Source organism: Triticum aestivum, chromosome 7A, assembly GCF_018294505.1.
Source record: "Triticum aestivum cultivar Chinese Spring chromosome 7A, IWGSC CS RefSeq v2.1, whole genome shotgun sequence".
Lineage (NCBI taxonomy): Eukaryota > Viridiplantae > Streptophyta > Magnoliopsida > Poales > Poaceae > Triticum > Triticum aestivum.
In genome coordinates this window covers 558,677,294-558,696,521 of record NC_057812.1, presented here as the reverse complement: position 1 = coordinate 558,696,521, position 19,228 = coordinate 558,677,294, and positions in this window count along the sequence as shown.

Below are 19,228 nucleotides of genomic sequence, written 5' to 3'. Positions count from 1 at the left end.
CTTTTTGATACTGGTGCATCGCATTCATACATATCAAGGGGATTTGTGGAAAAGTATAGCCTGCCCACTAGGATTCTTAAAACACCTATGCTAGTAACCTCACCAGGAGCAGAGTACATGGCCAGACAAGGATGTTTCCAAGTGCCATTAAGTATAGGAAGGCATGTTTTCCCAACAGATTTAATTATTCTGGAATCCCAAGGTCTGGATGTGATTCTTGGTATGGATTGGCTATCGATGTATGGAGGAAACATCGATTGCGCTAGTAAGACAATTTTCCTTACCACACCAGAAGGAAGAAGGATCAAGTATGTATCCCGGCATGTGCCAAACAGGACACAAGTAAATTCCTTATCAGGAGTTGTGCAGGAGGAAGTACCAGTGGTAAAGGATTTTCCTGATGTATTTCCTGAGGAATTGCCAGGCATGCCACCGGATAGAGACATTGAGTTTTTGATTGAGTTATTGCCAGGTACATGCCCAATATTGAAGCGACCGTACCAGATGCCAGCAAAGGATTTGGTGGAAATTAAGAATCAGATTAAGGAGTTATTGGATAAAGGTTACATTCGCCCAAGTTCTTCGCCTTGGGGATCACCGGTACTTCTAGTGGAAAAGAAGGATGGATCATTAAGGATGGTTGTAGATTATCGGGGATTGAATGAAGTAACCATCCAGAACAAATACCCTCTGCCAATGATCAATGATCTGATTGATCGGTTGCAAGGAGCTAAAGTGTTTTCCAAGATCGATTTGCGATCAGGGTACCATCAGTTGAAGATTCGAGAGCAGGACATACCTAAGATAGCATTCACCACGAGATATGGACTGTATGAGTATACCGTTATGTCATTTGGATTGACTAACGCACCTGCCTATTTTATGAACCTGATGAACAAAGTGTTTATGGAGTTTTTGGATAAGTTCATCGTAGTGTTCATTGATGACATCCTAGTTTATTCAAAGAATGAAGAGGAGCATAAGGAACATTTGCGATTGGTTTTGGAGAAACTAAGGGAACATCAGTTATATGCCAAATTCAGCAAATGCGAGTTTTGGTTAAAGGAAGTTGGATTCCTCGAGCACGTTATATCCGGAGAGGGTATAGCAGTTGACCCCACAAAGGTTGAGACCGTAACCAAATGGGAAGCACCAACAACAGTTGGAGAGATCCGGAGTTTTCTTGGACTCGCAGGATACTATCGAAGATTTATTGAAAATTTCTCAAAGATTGCGAAGCCTGTGACGGAGTTGTTGAAGAAGGATACTAAGTTCAAATGGACTGAGGAGTGTGAGGCTAGTTTCCAGGAGTTGAAGAAACGTTTGGTCACCTCACCAGTATTGATTTTGCCAGAACAGACCAAGGATTATGAGGTGTATTGCGACGCTTCACGTCGAGGACTTGGAGCAGTGCTTATGCAGGAAGGGAGAGTTGTTTCGTATGCTTCACGGAAATTGAAGCCTCATGAGTTGAATTATGCCACGCATGATTTGGAGTTAGCAGTCGTAGTGCATGCATTGAAGACGTGGAGACGTTTCCTCATTGGAAATCATTGTGAGGTGTACACGGATCACAAGAGTTTGAAGTACATTTTCATGCAGAAGGAGTTGAACCTCAGACAGAGGAGATGGTTGGAGCTCATCAAGGATTATGACATGAGATTGCATTACCATCCCGGAAAAGCTAATGTGGTAGCTGACGCATTGAGCCGTAAGAGCCATGTCAACACCCTAGTAACGGGAGAAGTACCAAAGGAGTTAGCAGAAAACCTTCATGAGCTATGTTTGGAAATAGTTCTGAGAGGCTATGTAGCAACATTGGAGATCCAGTCAACATTGATGGATAAAATCAGAGAAGCTCAGAAATCTGACAAGGAGATTGCTGCTATAAAAGAGAAATTGAGCGAAGGAAAAGCAAAGGGATTTCATGAGGATGAGCACGATACCCTATGGTTTGAGGACCGTGTTTATGTGCCAAATGACCCGGAGATCAGGAAGATGATTTTGCAAGAGGCACATGATTCACCGTATTTGATTCACCCAGGGAATACCAAGATGTACTTGGATTTGATAGAAACATTCTGGTGGACCGGAATGAAGAAGGATATTGCAGCATATGTAGAAGTTTGTGATGTATGTCAGAGAGTAAAGGCACAGCATCAGAAGCCAGCAGGATTGTTACAACCATTGCCGATACCCGAATGGAAGTGGGATAAGATAGGAATGGATTTTATCACAGGACTACCCAGGACAAAATCAGGCTATGACTCGATATGGGTAGTAGTTGACCGTTTGACAAAGGTAGCACATTTCATTCCAGTTAAGACCACTTACACCAGTGCTAAGTTGGCGAAGATATACATGACTAGGATCATTTGTTTGCATGGAGTTCCGAGGAGTATTGTATCAGATAGAGGAACCCAATTTACCTCAAAGTTTTGGAATCAGTTGCATGAAACTTTAGGAACCATACTAGAGTTCAGCACAACTTTTCATCCGCAGACAGATGGACAGACCGAGAGAGTCAATCAGATTCTGGAAGATATGCTGAGAGCTTGTGCACTAGATTATGGATCTAGCTGGGACGATAACTTACCGTATGCGGAGTTTTTTTATAACAACAGTTACCAAACTAGTTTGAAGATGGCACCTTTCGAAGCTTTATACGGAAGGAGGTGCAGGACACCGTTGTCATGGGACGAAGTTGGAGAACGTCAATTCTTTGGACCAGATTTGATTAAGGAGTCTGAACGGAAAGTTAAGTTGATTCGCGATAGGCTCAAGGTAGCCCAGTCCAGGCAGAAGAGCTACGCAGATTCTAAACGCAAGGAGACAGTTTACGAAACCGGAGACAGAGTTTACCTTCGAGTATCCCCACTTCGAGGAGTTAAGCGCTTTGGAGTTAAGGGAAAATTAGCACCGCGTTTCGTTGGACCGTACAAGATCTTGCAATGTATGGGAGAAGTCGCTTATAAGTTGGAATTACCAGAGGGACTATCAGGAGTTCATGATGTATTCCATGTTTCTCAGCTGAAGAAATGTCATGCCGAGATGGCAGAGGTACCGCTAAGAGATACCGTACCACTTGAAGCGATTCAGTTGAAGGACGACTTAACGTATGAGGAGAAGCCAGTCAAGATTCTCGATTATGCCAGCAGAGTTACTCGCAGCAAGGTTATCAAGTTTTGCAAAGTTCAGTGGAACCACCACTCAGAGGATGAAGCCACCTGGGAAAGAGAAGAAGATTTGCTCAAAGACCACCCTCACCTATTTTCTAGCCAACCCGAATCTCGAGGGCGAGATTCATCTTAAGGGGGGTAGGTTTGTAACATCCCAAATTTGCAATTTGGAATGTTATACACTAGATCATCATGCATATCATATTTTCTTGCATTTTGCCCGATCCTAGAAATTTCACGCAACTCAAGGACCTTTGGAGAGAGTTGGAGATTTCGTTATTTTCATATTTGAGAGTTTTCTCAAATTTTGAAAAGAGGATCATTTGATTTATTTATTTCATCTTCAATAATTTTTCCGATATCAAAAATATAAGAGAGGGAATAATATGACTTTCCCAAATTTAGGAAAAAATGAAGATTTAATAAATAGATCAATTTTGGTTTTGCCGGAGTTTTGTTTGCGTTTTATTTGGATAGGGAAAAATGCGCGTTTTCGAAAATTGCATTTTAGGTCCGGAGTAAAGTTCATTTCGTTCGACTCATTTTTAGGAGTCGGGGAAAATTTACCTTAGAATTTTTGGAGCCCGTTTAGATTTTCTTTTCTTTTGTTTTTCTGCGCGCGTAACCGTTTAAAAAAAACTCCCGCAGGCCAGCCAAGCCAAGGCCCAGCCAGCCGGCCGGCCGCCCCAGCCTCCCAGCCGCACGCGCGCCAGGCGCAGGCAGCGCCGCCGCCTCGCCTCTAGGCCGAGTCCTAGTTGGACTCTAGGCTAGCCCTCTTTCCTTTGTTTCGTTTTCCTTTTCCTACTCTATTTCTTGTCCCCTACCCCAAGAAACCCCCTCCCCTCCCCAATATAAATACCCCAACACCCCCCCCCTCTAAACCCATCAAATCAAACCCCAAGCCCCAAGCCGCGCCCCACACCCGCGCCGCCGCCCCTTGCCCACGTCGCCGCCGCCGCACCTTGCCCACGCCGCCGGAGACCTCGCCGGAGGTTGCCCCGCGTCTCTTTTCCTTGGATCTTTTTCTTCTAATCGTTCCGATTCTTTTCTTCTCTTCCGATTCGTTTTCTTTCCGGTTCTTCTCTAAACCGTTCCGGTTTTCTAGATTGGTTTTTGTTTCGGTTTTCTTCTGAAACCCTAGATCGGATTCGTTTTCTTTTCCGATTTAGTTGCCTTTGGACCGTTCGCCGGACCGTTCGCCCTAACGAACGTGATCACCAGATTCTTCTAGGTTAACGAACATCCGTTCGTTTAACCATTCTTCTTTTTCTTCTCGTCGGATTTATTCCGCGATCGTGATCTCAGATCCGATCTTCGTTCTAGTTTATCTTCTCGCTCGTTTATCGGAATCAGGTGATTCAAGCGCCTGGAGTTTTGTCTCGAAACCACCGTTCCGTCTAATCAACTTAAACAAGTTTTTGCCCTGGTAAAATTTGACCTAGTTTCAACTTGCTAGAACCGAGTTGTTTTCTTCCGCCGTTTGTTTTCCGTTTCTTTGTTCGGTTCATTCTTTCTTTGCAACCGGAGTTCTTAAATTGAACTTTCTGGTTCGTTCTCTTGTTTGAGTTTTACCTGTGCATTAGATGAGTACTTATTGTGTGCTTGTTGTTTGTCTGCGATAGATCACCCGGATTGCGCCACTTGTTACTTCGAAACCCTAGGTCTCGCGGATCATCAGCAAGGCAAGTAACACTTTGATCATACCTTTTCTAAAACCCATGTTTTATTGCATTAGATCAATCCTCTCACATTGCATGATTAGGATCTAATTAAATTGTGGGATGGGAAGTAGATGAGGTAGTACCTATTACCTGTATTATTATGAAACCTTTGGGAGTTACTTCTACGTTTGCTTATTATGCCATGCTATGCTAGTAGACGTGGATTGGGTGAGTGATATCCATGACAGATGTGAGTTGATAATTTTAGTGGTTTATCTAAGGTGGCAACTTACACACACATCTGGGTGGATTGAGGCACCTGATGTCTATCAGGACATGCCTGTTTTTTTTCGGACCGCCACCCAGGCTCAAAGGGATCATAAGATCTTTCATGCTAGAAACTTCCGTGTGCAGCCACAAGCCATTATGGGCTCTGGCATAGTTGACTAAGTCGTGCGAGCTCTTACAGTTGTAGACTAGCAGATGTAGGGGATGTAGGTGTACCAGTCTACCCGATCGTAAGGTGCTAGCGCTTCTGAAAGACTATGTCTCGGTCATCCGTTTCTCAAACACCTTGTAGTGCGAGAAACCAAACGAAGGCGATCGAGTCTTGTGGGGAAAAGTGCGCAAACCTCTGCAGAGTGTACAAACTAATCATGATTAGCCGTGTCCCTGGTTATGGACAACTTGAGTATCTAGTACTTGAATATCATGTGAATCTCAACATGTTACTTCTAATTAATGTTGTTGGGTTTTAATTGTTCACTTAATTGGGATTGAGAATGCTGTCAACCATTCTCAATGTTTCACAACCACCATGATAGTTAAATAAATTATTTCCTTTGCAGTAGGGAAAAACTGGCTTTATGCAAAACTGTAACCATAGAGCTTTCCACCAGCGATATATGCATATAGTATAGCTGTTTCATTCCATTACTCTCTATGTGTTACTTTGCCAGCATATTCCATGTGCTGACCTGTTTTCGGGCTGCAACTTTCATGTTGCAGACTTTTCAGACGACGAGTAAGGTGCTTTTAGGTCGTGGTTCTATACTCAGTGATGCCGTTGGAGTTGATGGACCCATTTATCTTCCGAGTCTTCCGCTGTTATCGTCACTAGATGGCCTTAAGGCATATTTATTGTAATAAGTTCTCTTTTGAGACAACGCTATAATAAGTGTGTGATTGCCACTCTGCTATAAATCCTTCGATGTACTGTGTGGTGTCAGCATTACTGATCCAGGGATGACACCTGAGCACAGAGCACTTGATCCATTCGGGTCGGGTCGCCACACCCTCCTCATGTTATCGACCTCCCGGATGACGACGACAATGAACCGTTGAGAGTGAGGAGGAACAAGAGGGCGTCGGCTGACAAGACCTCCCAATCTGCTCCGGCGTCTGAGGCCATAGCTCGGGATGGTGGTGTCACCACTCGGGCTTCTGTGACCTTCGCCATTCCTCTAACGAGTGTGCGCCCCTCGACGTCGACTGCGGATCCGTCTTTGCTTTTTGCCGCATACCCCGTCCCTGAGGACCAAGCGGCTGCTGCAGAAGAGGCTATACGCCAGGCGGGGATCATGATGGAGAAAGTGAAGGTGGCTCGGGAGGCCAGCCAAGCAGCTTACGACGCAAGTTCGGCTCTTCAGAGTAACGTCCAGGTCAGTCGACTCAACACTTGGTCTGTTCATGATATGCTGTTTGAAGAACCTCTTTTCCGAAGATCTTTGTATCTGTACACCCACTGGGTGTGTTTTACAGTGGGGGCACGCTGAGTGCACCCACTGGGTGTAGTCCCCGAGACTACGGTGGACTGCTGGCAGTCGACTGTAGTCTTTATGTTGTGTTGCTGTAGCTGTATTTCTTCACTCGGTCTGGTCAGGCCATGTCGAGTGGGACTGTATCCGGTCGACTGCGGGCAGTCGACTTTTTTTTAAAGTGGGGGCACGCTGAGTGCACCCACTGGGTGTAGCCCCCGAGACTACTGTCGAATGTTCTTGATTCGGCTGTAGTCTTAGAAACGTCATCATTGTCTCTTGGTCGCTCGGAAGCAACTTGTCTTGGCCGTCTATCGACTGATTTTTCTATTTACAAAAATCTTGCGAACTTGTAGCTCGCTATACTGAGCTGGAGAATCAGCAGATCCAGCTCAACCTTAAGTTGAAGCTTGCTCAGGAGAATTTGAAGAAGGCGCAGGAAGAAGCAAAAGGTATGGCTAGTGAGGTTCTCCATTCTTGACGAGTGGCTTTTCTTTCTTGTCCATTCTTGATGTTGATTTCACTCGACGCACCGCAGATAAACTGGAGGAAGCTCTGAAGAAGAAGGACCAAGATCTTGCAGGGGCACAGAAGGAAGTCTTGAACAAAACGAGGCTTGCTGAAGAGAAAATGGCCTCAGTCGGAGCTCTTGAGCAGGAGAACTCTAGACTGAAAGATGCTCTCGAGGTAGCCAATCAAGAGGTCAGCCGACTGAAGAACGACAACGTGGCTCTGCATGACAAGGCAGGTGAGCTGGCGAGGAAGAGGAACGATCTGGAGGCTTATCTCGGTGGACTCGCCAAGAAGCTGTTCGTCATGCTCGAAGGTAATTACTCTGCCCTGACTGTCTTGCAGTTACCAAGTCTGTGTAGGGTCACTGTCTTATTCTTGAATCGTGTTTGCAGAATTTTGCCAGAACTTTGAAGAGGAGACCAGTCGAGTGGAGCCAGGCTTGGACCCTGCTAACTCCCTTGTGAAGGATGAGGCTGCAATGAACGTGCTCCGTTTGGTGTCTCGTATTGCCAGTGTGGTTGACTATCTTGCTCGACTGAAGGTTGCGATGTCGCGGATCGACACATCACTTTGGCCTGGGACGACGCTTCAGAACGAACTCGAGTCCCTGATGGCTCGACTTAATGAAGTCCCAGGTCGAGTGGAGGAATGGAAGAAATCTTCTGCTAGATGTGGTGCTGATGTCGCTCTGTCCTTGGTCCGCGTCCATTGCAAGGAGGCGCGAGAAGAAAAGCTGGCCGCCATCCAAGTCGCCAATACCAAGAAGCACAAATTTCAAGACTTCATGGAGACTTCCATTGCTGCTGCCACTCGTATTGCAGACGGGATCGACTTGGACGAGTTTGTCGCCTCTTCCAGTCCTCTTCCTGAGGAATGAAAAACTTTTATGCTTCACTTTAAATTTGCCTCGGAATGCCGAGTGGATTTGTAACCATTAAACTCCGCCGAGCCGAGGGCTCAAGTACTTTGATCTGAGGTCTGGGAACTTTTAGGCTTTATCTGATCTTGATTTCTCGTTGAATATCTTCATGATTTGATTCGTTGAGTGGGACTTGATCTTCACTCGGAATAACCTTGTATTTGCGGCACAACTCCGAAGGAGAAGGTAGCAGTCGACTTGCGCCTCGTCGTCCTTACGGATTGGGCTGTGTCCTATACTTAGGCGAGCACTGGGTTGCAGCTAAGCCTCCGAGTGGGAGGTTTGCTCTCCACTCGGTAGGATTTTTAAATACTTAGGCGAGCACTGGGCTGCAGCTAAGCCCCCAAGTGGGAGGATTGCTCTCCACTCGGTAGGATTTTTAAACACTTAGGCGAGTGCTGGGCTGCAGCTAAGCCCCCAAGTGGGAGGTTTGCTCTCCACTCGGTAGGATTTTTAAAAACTTAGGCGAGCACTGGGCTGCAGCTAAGCCCCCGAGTGGGAGGTTTTCTCACACTCGGTAGGATTTTTAAACACTTAGGCGAGCACTAGGCTGCAGCTAAGCCCCCGAGTGGGAGGTTTGCTCACACTCGGTAGGATTTTTAAACACTTAGGTGAGCACTGGGCTGCAGCTAAGCCCCCGAGTGGGAGGATTGCTCTCCACTCGGTAGGATTTTTGAACACTTAGGCGAGCACTGGGCTGCAGCTAAGCCCCCAAGTGGGAGGTTTGCTCTCCACTCGGTAGGATTTTTCAAACTTAGGCGAGCACTGGGCTGCAGCTAAGCCCCCGAGTGGGAGGTTTGCTCACACTCGGTAGGATTTTTAAACACTTAGGCGAGCACTGGGCTGCAGCTAAGCCCCCAAGTGGGAGGTTTGCTCTCCACTCGGTAGGATTTTTCGAACTTAGGCGAGTGCCTGACTGCAGCTAAGTCTCTAAGTGGGAGAACTTAGGCGAGTACTGGACTGCAGCTAAGCCCCCGAGTGGGAGGTTTGCTCACACTCGGTAGGATTTTTAAACACTTAGGCGAGCACTGGGCTGCAGCTAAGCCCCCGAGTGGGAGGATTTCTCTCCACTCGGTAGGATTTTTAAATACTTAGGCGAGCACTGGGCTGCAGCTAAGCCCCCGAGTGGGAGGATTGCTCTCCACTCGGTAGGATTTTTAAATACTTAGGCGAGCGCTGGGCTGCAGCTAAGCCCCCAAGTGGGAGGTTTGCTCACACTCGGTAGGATTTTTAAACACTTAGGCGAGCGTTGGGCTGCAGCTAAGCCCCCAAGTGGGAGGATTGCTCTCCACTCGGTAGGATTTTTAAATACTTAGGCGAGCGCTGGGCTGCAGCTAAGCCCCCAAGTGGGAGGTTTGCTCACACTCGGTAGGATTTTTAAACACTTAGGCGAGTGCTGGGCTGCAGCTAAGCCCCCGAGTGGGAGGATTGCTCTCCACTCGGTAGGATTTTTAAATACTTAGGCGAGCGCTGGGCTGCAGCTAAGCCCCCAAGTGGGAGGTTTGCTCTCCACTCGGTAGGATTTTTCAAACTTAGGCGAGTGCCTGACTGCAGCTAAGTCTCTAAGTGGGAGAACTTAGACGAGTACTGGACTACAGCTAAGCCCCCGAGTGGGAGGATTGCTCTCCACTCGGTAGGATTTTTAAACACTTAGGCGAGCGCCTGACTACAGCTAAGTCTCTAAGTGGGAGAACTTAGTCGAGTACTAGAATGCAAATAAGCCCCCAAGTGGGAGGTTTGCTCTCCACTCGGTAGGATTTTTTCAAACTTAGGCGAGTGCCTGACTGCAGCTAAGTCTCTAAGTGGGAGAACTTAGGCGAGTACTGGACTGCAGCTAAGCCCCCAAGTGGGAGTCTGGCTCTCCACTCAGTAGGATTTTTGAACACTTAGGCAAGCACTGGGCTGCAGCTAAGCCACCGAGTGGGAGTCTGGCTCTCCACTCGGTAGGATTTTTCAAACTTAGGCAAAACGGATTCGCAGCTAAGTCACCAACTAGGGGATTTCGTATGCAAACAAAAGTGACTGCAATTATTGGAACTCTCTTGTCATTGATAAAAATGTACTACAGAATTTTTTTATTACATCTCGTCCGAGTGAGAATTCAAGTGTAAAAGGGGCGAAGCAGTTCCGCATTCCAAGCTCGTGGCTCGTCGATCTGGCGATCAACATTGTAGAGGTGATACGCTCCATTGTGGAGGACTCTGGTGACGATGAAGGGGCCTTCCCAAGTAGGAGCGAGCTTGTGTGGTTTCTGTTGATCCACTCGGAGGACCAAATCTCCTTCTTGGAAGGCTTGACTCTTCACATTCCTGGCATGGAATCGACGCAAGTCTTGCTGGTAAATGGTCGATCTGACCATGGCCATCTCCCTCTCTTCTTCTAGGAGGTCGACTGCGTCTTGCCGGGCTTGTTCTGCTTCATCTTCGGTATAAAGTTTGACTCGGGGTGCGTTGTGAAGAAGATTGCTCGGCAGAACTGCTTCGGCTCCATAAACTAGAAAGAATGGAGTTCTTCCAGTCGACCGGTTCTGGGTGGTCCTTAATCCCCACAGAACTGACGGAAGCTCGTCGACCCAAGCGCCTGCCGCGTGCTTGAGATCATGCATCAGTCGAGGCTTTAGTCCTTTGAGAATCAGACAATTTGCTCTCTCGGCTTGCCCATTCGACTGGGGATGGGCGACCGATGCGTAGTCGACTCGCGTGCCTTGAGAGGCGCAAAAAGCTCTGAACTTGTCCGAATCAAAGTTTGACCCATTGTCAGTGATGATGCTATGCGGGACTCCATATCTGAATGTTAGCCCTCTGACGAAGCTGATAGCAGTGCAAGCATCAAGATTCTTGATGGGCTTAGCTTCAATCCATTTGGTAAACTTGTCGACTGCTACAAGCACATGAGTGAAACCGCTCCTGCCTGTTCTCAGTGGACCAACCATGTCCAGTCCCCAAACAGCAAAGGGCCAGACGAGTGGAATGGTCTTCAGGGCTGATGCAGGCTTGTGTGACATGTTGGAGTAGAACTGGCACCCTCCACACTTGTCGACTATCTCTTTTGCCATCTCATTTGCTCTTGGACAGTAAAATCCCGCTCGGTATGCTTTAGCCACAATGGTCCGAGAGGACACATGGTGACCACAGGTCCCCGAGTGGATATCATAAAGGATTATCTGACCCTCTCCTGGTGTTATGCACTTCTGACCGATTCCAGTCGCGCTTTCTCTATACAACTGTCCCTTTATGACTGTGAAGGCCTTGGATCGGCGGACGATCTGTCGAGCCTCTTCCTTGTCCTCCGGGAGTTCTTTCCTTAGGATATACGCGATGTACGACATCGTCCAGTCGGGAGTGATTGCCAAGACTTCCATGATTAGGTCGACCACAGCAGGAACTTCGACTTCAGTCGGATCTGTGGCACTTTTCGGTTGTGGGGCTTCTTCTGTGAAAGGATCCTCTTGGACTGACGGCGAGCGGATGTGCTCCAAAAACACATTGCTGGGAATGGCTTCTCTCTTGGAGCCTATCTTTGCCAGATCATCAGCTGCTTGATTTTTCAGTCGGGGGATGTGATGAAGCTCTAACCCCTCGAATTTCTTTTCTAGCTTTCTTACTGCGTTGCAGTAGCCAGTCATAGCTGGGCTTCTGACGTCCCACTCCTTCATCACCTGATTAACCACCAAATCTGAGTCGCTGTAGACCATGAGGCGCTGGACGCCGAGTGAAATGTCCATGCGCAACCCATATAAGAGTGCTTCATATTCTGCTTCATTATTGGAGGAATCGAAGTGAATCTGGAGAACATATCTGAGCTTATCTCCTCGGGGGGAGACCAATACTACCCCAGCACCGGAACCATTCAGCATCTTAGATCCATCGAAGAACATGGTCCAGTGCTCCGAGTGAACTTGATTCGGAAGCTGCTGTTCAATCCACTCGGCGACGAAATCTGCAATTGCTTGGGACTTGATAGCCTTCTTTGCTTCAAACATGATATCTAGGGGAAGGAGTTCAATCGCCCACTTCGCCACTCGACCAGTTGCATCTCTGTTGTGCAAAATCTCTGACAGTGGAGCGTCGCTGACGACTGTAATGGAATGGTCAGAGAAGTAGTGTGCAATCTTCTTTGTGGTCATGTAAATCCCATATACAAGCTTCTAGTAAGGGGGATATCTTTGCTTCGAAGGAGTCAAAACTTCAGACACATAATATACTGGGCGCTGAACTCTGAAGGCCTTTCATTATTCTTCCCGCTCGACCGTAAGTACTGTACTGACAACTTGTCTCGTGGACGCAATGTAAAGCAGCAGAGGCTCTTTACTGATTGGGGCAGCAAGCACCGGCTGGGTGGAGAGTAGAGCTTTGAGCTCTGCAAACACTACATCAGCTTCTGGAGTCCACTCGAACTTGTCAGACTTCTTCATCAGTCGGTAAAGGGGAAACGCCTTTTCACCGAGACGGGAAATGAATCGACTTAGGGCGGCTAGGCAACCTGTACGCTTCTGGACATCATGTACACGCAGAGGGCGCTTCATCCGGAGTATGGTGCCAACTTTCTCGGGGTTGGCATCGATTCCTCATTCGGAAACGAGAAAACCGAGTAACTTTCCACCTGGAACTCCGAATGTGCACTTTGATGGATTGAGCTTGATATCATATCTCCTGAGGTTAGCGAAGGTTTCGGCAAGGTCAGTCAGTAGGTCAGAACCTTTCCGTGACTTAACCACAATATCATCCATGTATGCTTCTACATTCCGACTGATCTGAGTGAGCAAACATTTCTGAATCATCCTCATGAACGTGGCTCCAGCATTCTTGAGGCCGAAGGTCATGGTGACATAACAGAAGCACCCGAATGGGGTGATGAAAGCCGTTTTGATCTCGTCAGGTCCATACAGACGGATCTGATGGTACCCTGAATAAGCATCTAGAAAAGACAAACGCTCACACCCCGTGGTCGAGTCGACTACCTGGTCGATGCGGGGGAGAGGGAAATGATCTTTCGGGCAGGCCCGATTGATGTGTTTAAAGTCAATGCACATGCGAAGTGACTTGTCCTTTTTGGGGACCATGACAACATTGGCGAGCCACTCGGAGTGGTAAATCTCTCGGATGAACTCCGCTGCTAAGAGCTGAGCCACCTCCTCGCCAATAGCTTTCCTCTTCTGGACGGCGGATCATCAAAGATGTTCTTTCACAGGCTTGAACTTCGGGTCGACTCGTAGACGGTGCTCAGCCAGCCCCCTGGGAACTCCAGGCATGTCAGAAGGCTTCCATGCGAAGATGTCCCAGTTCTCACGGAGGAACTGGATGAGCCCTTCTTCCTATTTGGAGTCGAGCGTCGTTGAGATGTGAGTCGGGGCAGCATCGGGGTCGGTCGGGTGAATGTGGGCTGGCTTTGTTTCACCGGACGACTAAAAAGCAGATCCTGGAGCAGGCTTCTTGGCTCATAGCAATTCACTCGGATCAGCAGTCTTCTGGTACTCTTGCAGCTCGACAACTGCCATCTGAGCGTCAGCAATCTTTGAGCCTTTCTGAAAACACTCTTCTGCCTTCTTCCGATTGCATGTAATAGTGATCACACCTTTGGGACCAGGCATCTTCAATTTGAGGTACACATAACATGGTCGAGCCATGAAGCGTGCGTAAGCTGGCCTACCCAAAATGGCATGATAAGCACTTTGGAAGTCCACAACCTCGAATGTCAACTTTTCCTTGCGGTAATTCTTCGAATCACCGAAAACCACATCAAGAGCGATCTGGCCGGGTGATTCGGCTTTCTTTCCAGGAATGACTCCGTGGAAGCTCATGTTACTGGTACTGAGCCTGGACATCGAAATGCCCATTCCTTTCAATGTTTCAGCATACAATATGTTCAGGCCACTGCCACCATCCATCAGGACTTTGGTCAGTCGAGTGCCTTCGACAACTGGGTCGACCACCAAAGCTTGCCTCCCAGGGGTGGCAATGTGCGTAGGGTGATCAGACTGGTCGAATGTGATGGCAGTCTGAGACCACTTCAGATAACTGGGTGTTGCCGGAGCAACCATATTCACCTCACGGTTAATGACTTTCAGTCGACTTTTGCTTTCGACATCAGCAAAAATCATCAGGGTGGAATTGATTTGGGGGTATCCATCGTCACTATCTTCCTTGTCCTCAACTCTGTCCGACTCTTTTTCCTTATCTTTGGACTATTTGCCCTGAAACTGCTGGATCAGGAGCCGGCACTGTCGAGTGGTATGCTTTGGGTAAATAAAATTACCCTCCTCATCTTTCTTGGTGTGGATGTGACATGGCAGATCCAAAACATCATTTCCATCTTGATCCTTGACTTTCTTGGGCTTCCAGGGGCCTTTGGGTTTTCCCTTGTAATTTCCCTGGGTTGCGGCCAGGGCCTCCCCAGGAGCGGCTGGCTCGGCCTTCCGCTTCTGTTTTCGACTGGAGTTTCCTCCGGTTTCTTGGGCGACTTCCTTGTGCTTGCCACTCTGGAGTCGATCTTCGTCTTCACCATTAGCGTATTTGGTGGCAATCTCCATCATCCGGTTCAGAGACATCTCTCCAGTTCGACCGAACTTCAGATTCAATTCTCTGTATTTAACGCCTTCTTTAAAGGCACAAACTGCCTGGTGGTCAGGCACATTCTCAACTGTGTGATGCAACGTGATCCACCTCTGGATGTAGTCCCTCAGAGTTTCATTCGGTTTCTGTACGCAAGAACGCAATTCTGTAAGGCCTGTGGGTCGCTTGAATGTTCCCTCAAAGGTTGTGACAAACACTCGAGAGAGGTCCTCCCAAGTGTAGATCCTGCTGGGTGCCAACAGATTTAGCCACGCCCTGGCTGAGCCCTCTAACATGAGAGGCAAATGCTTCATGGCCACCTCATCATTGCCACCGCCAATCTGTACAGCCACTCGGTAATCTTCGAGCCAAGTGTCAGGCTTAGACTCACCGGTGAACTTGCTGACTCCAGCCACCAACCTGAAGTTGGGAGGAATCACTGCGGCTCTGATGGCTCGACTGAAACACTCTGGCCCCGAAACACGCACTCTGCTGCTGGCAGGCGCATCCCTGTCGTGGCCTTCTCGGTGAGCTCTGTTCCTGTCAACCAAACCTTGGACGAGGATAGACCTCGTGTCAAAGCCTGGATCCCTGGGGTCGACAGGAATCCTCTGCCCAACACTATGAGGGCGCCTGTCATCTCGATGTCGAGGCGCATATGACCCACTCCTCGGGGGAGGGGTTGGCACTCGACATCGACCATCACGATCGGATCGGTGATCATACTGCTCATTCCTTCTGTACTGATCATGCCGGTCACCACGTCCCTCACGCCTCGGGGGCGATCTCGGGCTGTGAGCTGACTGGACTGTATCTGTTGCAACGGATCGACTGTGGATCCTATTCCGCGACTGAGAAACATCGGAATTCTGGTTTCCCGCCGCCCGGAGCAACGCTCTGATCTGCAACAAGCCCCTTCCGGCCTCCGACCGGGAGGGCTGAATTGATTCTGCTATACGGGCTGCGGCGGCCAAATTCTGAACTGGGGTTCGGTATACCTGCATCGACAGGAAGAGCTGACGTCGACTAGACTCGGGAGCCCGCTGACGCGCTTGCTCGTCGAGTGCTCGCTGGAGATTCTCCAGTCGAGTGCGCTCGGCCAAGTTAGCCAAGCGCGCGTCCTCCAAGGCCTGGGCCTCGGGGGTCTCTCCGACGATAGGAGTGCGGAGTGCGTCCATGTTCCAGCGGCGAAGCTCCTCTCGCTATAATGACGTCAGAGGTTCGGGGAGATACTCATCGTGGGGATGCGACGGGTCGCCCCCACCCGCGCCTCCATCAGCGCGAGGGAAACCAGGAGGACTGTGCGTTCCATCGACCGCCAGAACCTCAGCCACTGGGTCGCTGCTGTCGCACTCGGATGCGGTCTCCGCGGAGCCAGTCGACAGGTCGAACAGGCCGCAGAGGGATTCGTCGGGCTCGATTGCCACAACTTGTGGGGCGGCCGACTGGCGAGCCGCGGCATGCCTCGCCCACCTCTGAAGTCTCGACCGACCAGAGCGCTTGCACCGGTGGGAGACAGAGCAGGGAGAGGACACGGGGGCCGACCGATACTGGGTCGACGGCTGCCGCAGGAGGACGCCACGAATGCATGCGCGGAAGTGCGTCGCACCGCGGACGGGGAGCACGTCGATGTCGAGTGGTGCCTCCTGAAGCCAGGCGGAGTCGTCGGCGATGAACGTGAGCGCGCCGAGGCGGATCTCGCGGCCCTCCACCAAAACTCCGCATGAAACCATGATCAAAGGGATCGGAAAAATCGCAACTTCTCCAATCAGGCGCTAAGATTCCCGCCCCACGGTGGGCGCCAATTGTCGTGGTTCCAACTCTGACAGTGATGTAGGGGGGTGTGTATGGAGAGGCTAGATCTTAGCTATGGAGGAGCTGTAAGCACACGAGGATTACGAGTTCAGGCCCTTCTCGGAGGAAGTAACAGCCCTACGTCTTGGTGCCCGGAGGTGGTCGATTGGATTATGCGTGTGTGAATAACAGGGGTGCGAACCCTTCATCCTGAGGAGGGGGGTGGCTTATATAGAGTTCGCCGGCCCCCTCCTGCCCTCAGTAATGCAGGGTTTAAGGTACATTTAAGGTCGGGCGTTACTGGTAACGCCCCTAATAAAGTGCTATAATGACCATAAAGACTACTTAACAGATGACCGTTTGCTTGCGGAGTGACTATAGGTCTCCTGGCGGTCGAGTGGTTGGCTTCATGGTCGAGTGATAGCTTCTTGGTCGAGTGTCTTGAACCCGTCGAGTGGGATACCTCCAAGTCGATTGAAAGGTGACTTCTTCTAGGGATGTCCTAGGGTAGGGCTCCTTGGACAGGTCCGTGCCCCTACCCTAGGTACATGGCTTCATCAGTGTCGACTTCACCAAACTTGAAGACTAGTGACAGATGATCCTTCCACGCCATGACGTTGGCGGAAGTCTGCGGGAGGGAGGGGAATGGAAGGCGAACAGTAAGGCCACCCGTATTAAGCAGCGGCTTGGGCGCCATTAATGGAGAGGAAGGCGGGTGGCCATGGAAGTCAAAGGGCTCGCTTCCCAGTGAGCCTGCGTAGCGTACAACTCCCACGGTTCCTGGTGAGCCTGCGCATTGGAGGATAACTTGCATGCCTCTCAGTCAGCCTGCGCACTGGACTGCGCTCGCACGCCTCCCGTTCAGTCAAGGTCAAGCAACTGTCTGCACGGCACCTCCTATAGCCATTAAAACCAAGACACGTGGCGTCACGTGAATGGTTAACAGAACGCACACGATTTGAATTATACAAATGTTTGAGATATTAAAGTGGCAGGTAATTTTTCAAAATGCCTTTGTTGGCTGTTATTCGAGTGCGCCTTCTCTCAAAATGGAGACGAAAAATACCACAGCATGTCGGGTGCCATTCCATGATAGCATGCCAAGTTTCATGCATTTCAGACGAGTATTCGATTTACTAGAATTTAAAAACAAAGTATCTCGACGTTTTTTCAGCAATCAATGGTGCCCTGGTGTTTGAAATTCATTCACATTTCTTGCATTGGACCTAAGCATGCACCAAAGGACAAAGATTTGATTTTTCAACCAATTTATATGCACTGGAGCATGTGCATGTAGTTCAAATTTGAAGTATGCACATGAATGCATTGAAAACTCAGTTAACGCATAAAAATGTCCAAACGAACCCCGAAATAACACAAAAATTGACACAACACTCCTGTTGTTCTATGTTGACACGAGAAATTGTTTGAAAGCAATAAGAGGCAATGGATATCGTTTCGTCCCCAAAGGCGGGACGTTCCCTACCAAAACCATCATGCTTGTTGTGAGAAGCATATACCCAAACCTGCCCCAAATGGGACAAAAAATTTACCATGACATGTTGATGCCGCTCCATGATAGCATGCCAAGTTTCATGAATTTCAGATGAGGTTTGGATTTACTAGAATTTAAAAACCAGGTATCTCAATGTTTGGGGCCGAGTGACGGTGGCAGGGTGTTTGACATTCATTCTCATTTCTTGCATGGGACCTAAGCATGCAACCAAGAACACATATTTGAATTTTCAACCAATTTATATGCATTAGAGCATGTGCATGTAGTTCAAATTTGAATTATGCACATGAATGCATTGAAAACTCGGTTAATGCATGAAAATGTCCAAACGAAACCCAAAAAATCACAAAAATTGACACAACACTCCTGTTGTTCTACGTTGACACAAGAAATTATTTGAAAGCAATAAGAGGCAATGGATACCGTTTTGTCCTGAAGGGTGGGTCGTTCCCTACTAAAAGCATCATGCTTGTTGTGAGAAGCTCTAGTTTGTGAGAAGCATATACCCAAACCTGCCCCAAATGGGACAAAATATTTACCACGGCATGTTGATGCCGCTCCATGATAGCATGCCAAGTTTCATGAATTTCAGACAAGTTTTGGATTTGCTAGAATTTAAAAACAAGGTATCTCAATGTTTGCCGCCGAGTGACGGTGGCAGGGTGTTTGACATTCATTCCCATTTCTTGCATGGGACCTAAGCATCCAACCAAGGACACGGATTTGGATTTTCAACCAATTTATATGCATTAGAGCATGTGCATGTAGTTCAAATTTGAATTATGCACATAAATGCATTGAAAACTCAATTAATGGATAAAAATGTCCAAACAAACCCCGAAAATCCCTAAAATTGACACAACACTCCTGTTGTTCTATGTTGACACTAGGAAAAAAATTGAAATCGAGAAGAGGCAATGGATATCGTTTCATCCAGAAAGGTGAAACGTTCCCTACCGAAACCATCAGGCTTGTTGTGAGAAGCTCTAGTTTGTGAGAAGCATATCCCCAAACCTGCCCCAAATGGGACAAAAAATTTACCACGACATGTTGATGCCTGATGGCAGCTGGAACTACGTCGGTATTTCCTCGGGGAGGGATGGATGATGCAGCACAGCGGCGATAGGTATTTCTCTCAGTTATGAAACCAAGGTTGTCGAACCAGTAGGAGAACCAAGCAACACAGCGTAAACAACCCCTCCACACAAATAACAACACCTCGCAACCCGACGTGTTAAAGGGGTTGTCAATCCCTTTCGGGTAACGGCGCCAGAAATTGGTGTGTGACGGTAAAAAGTTTGTAATAGATTGGATAAATAGGTCGCAAATAAAATAAAG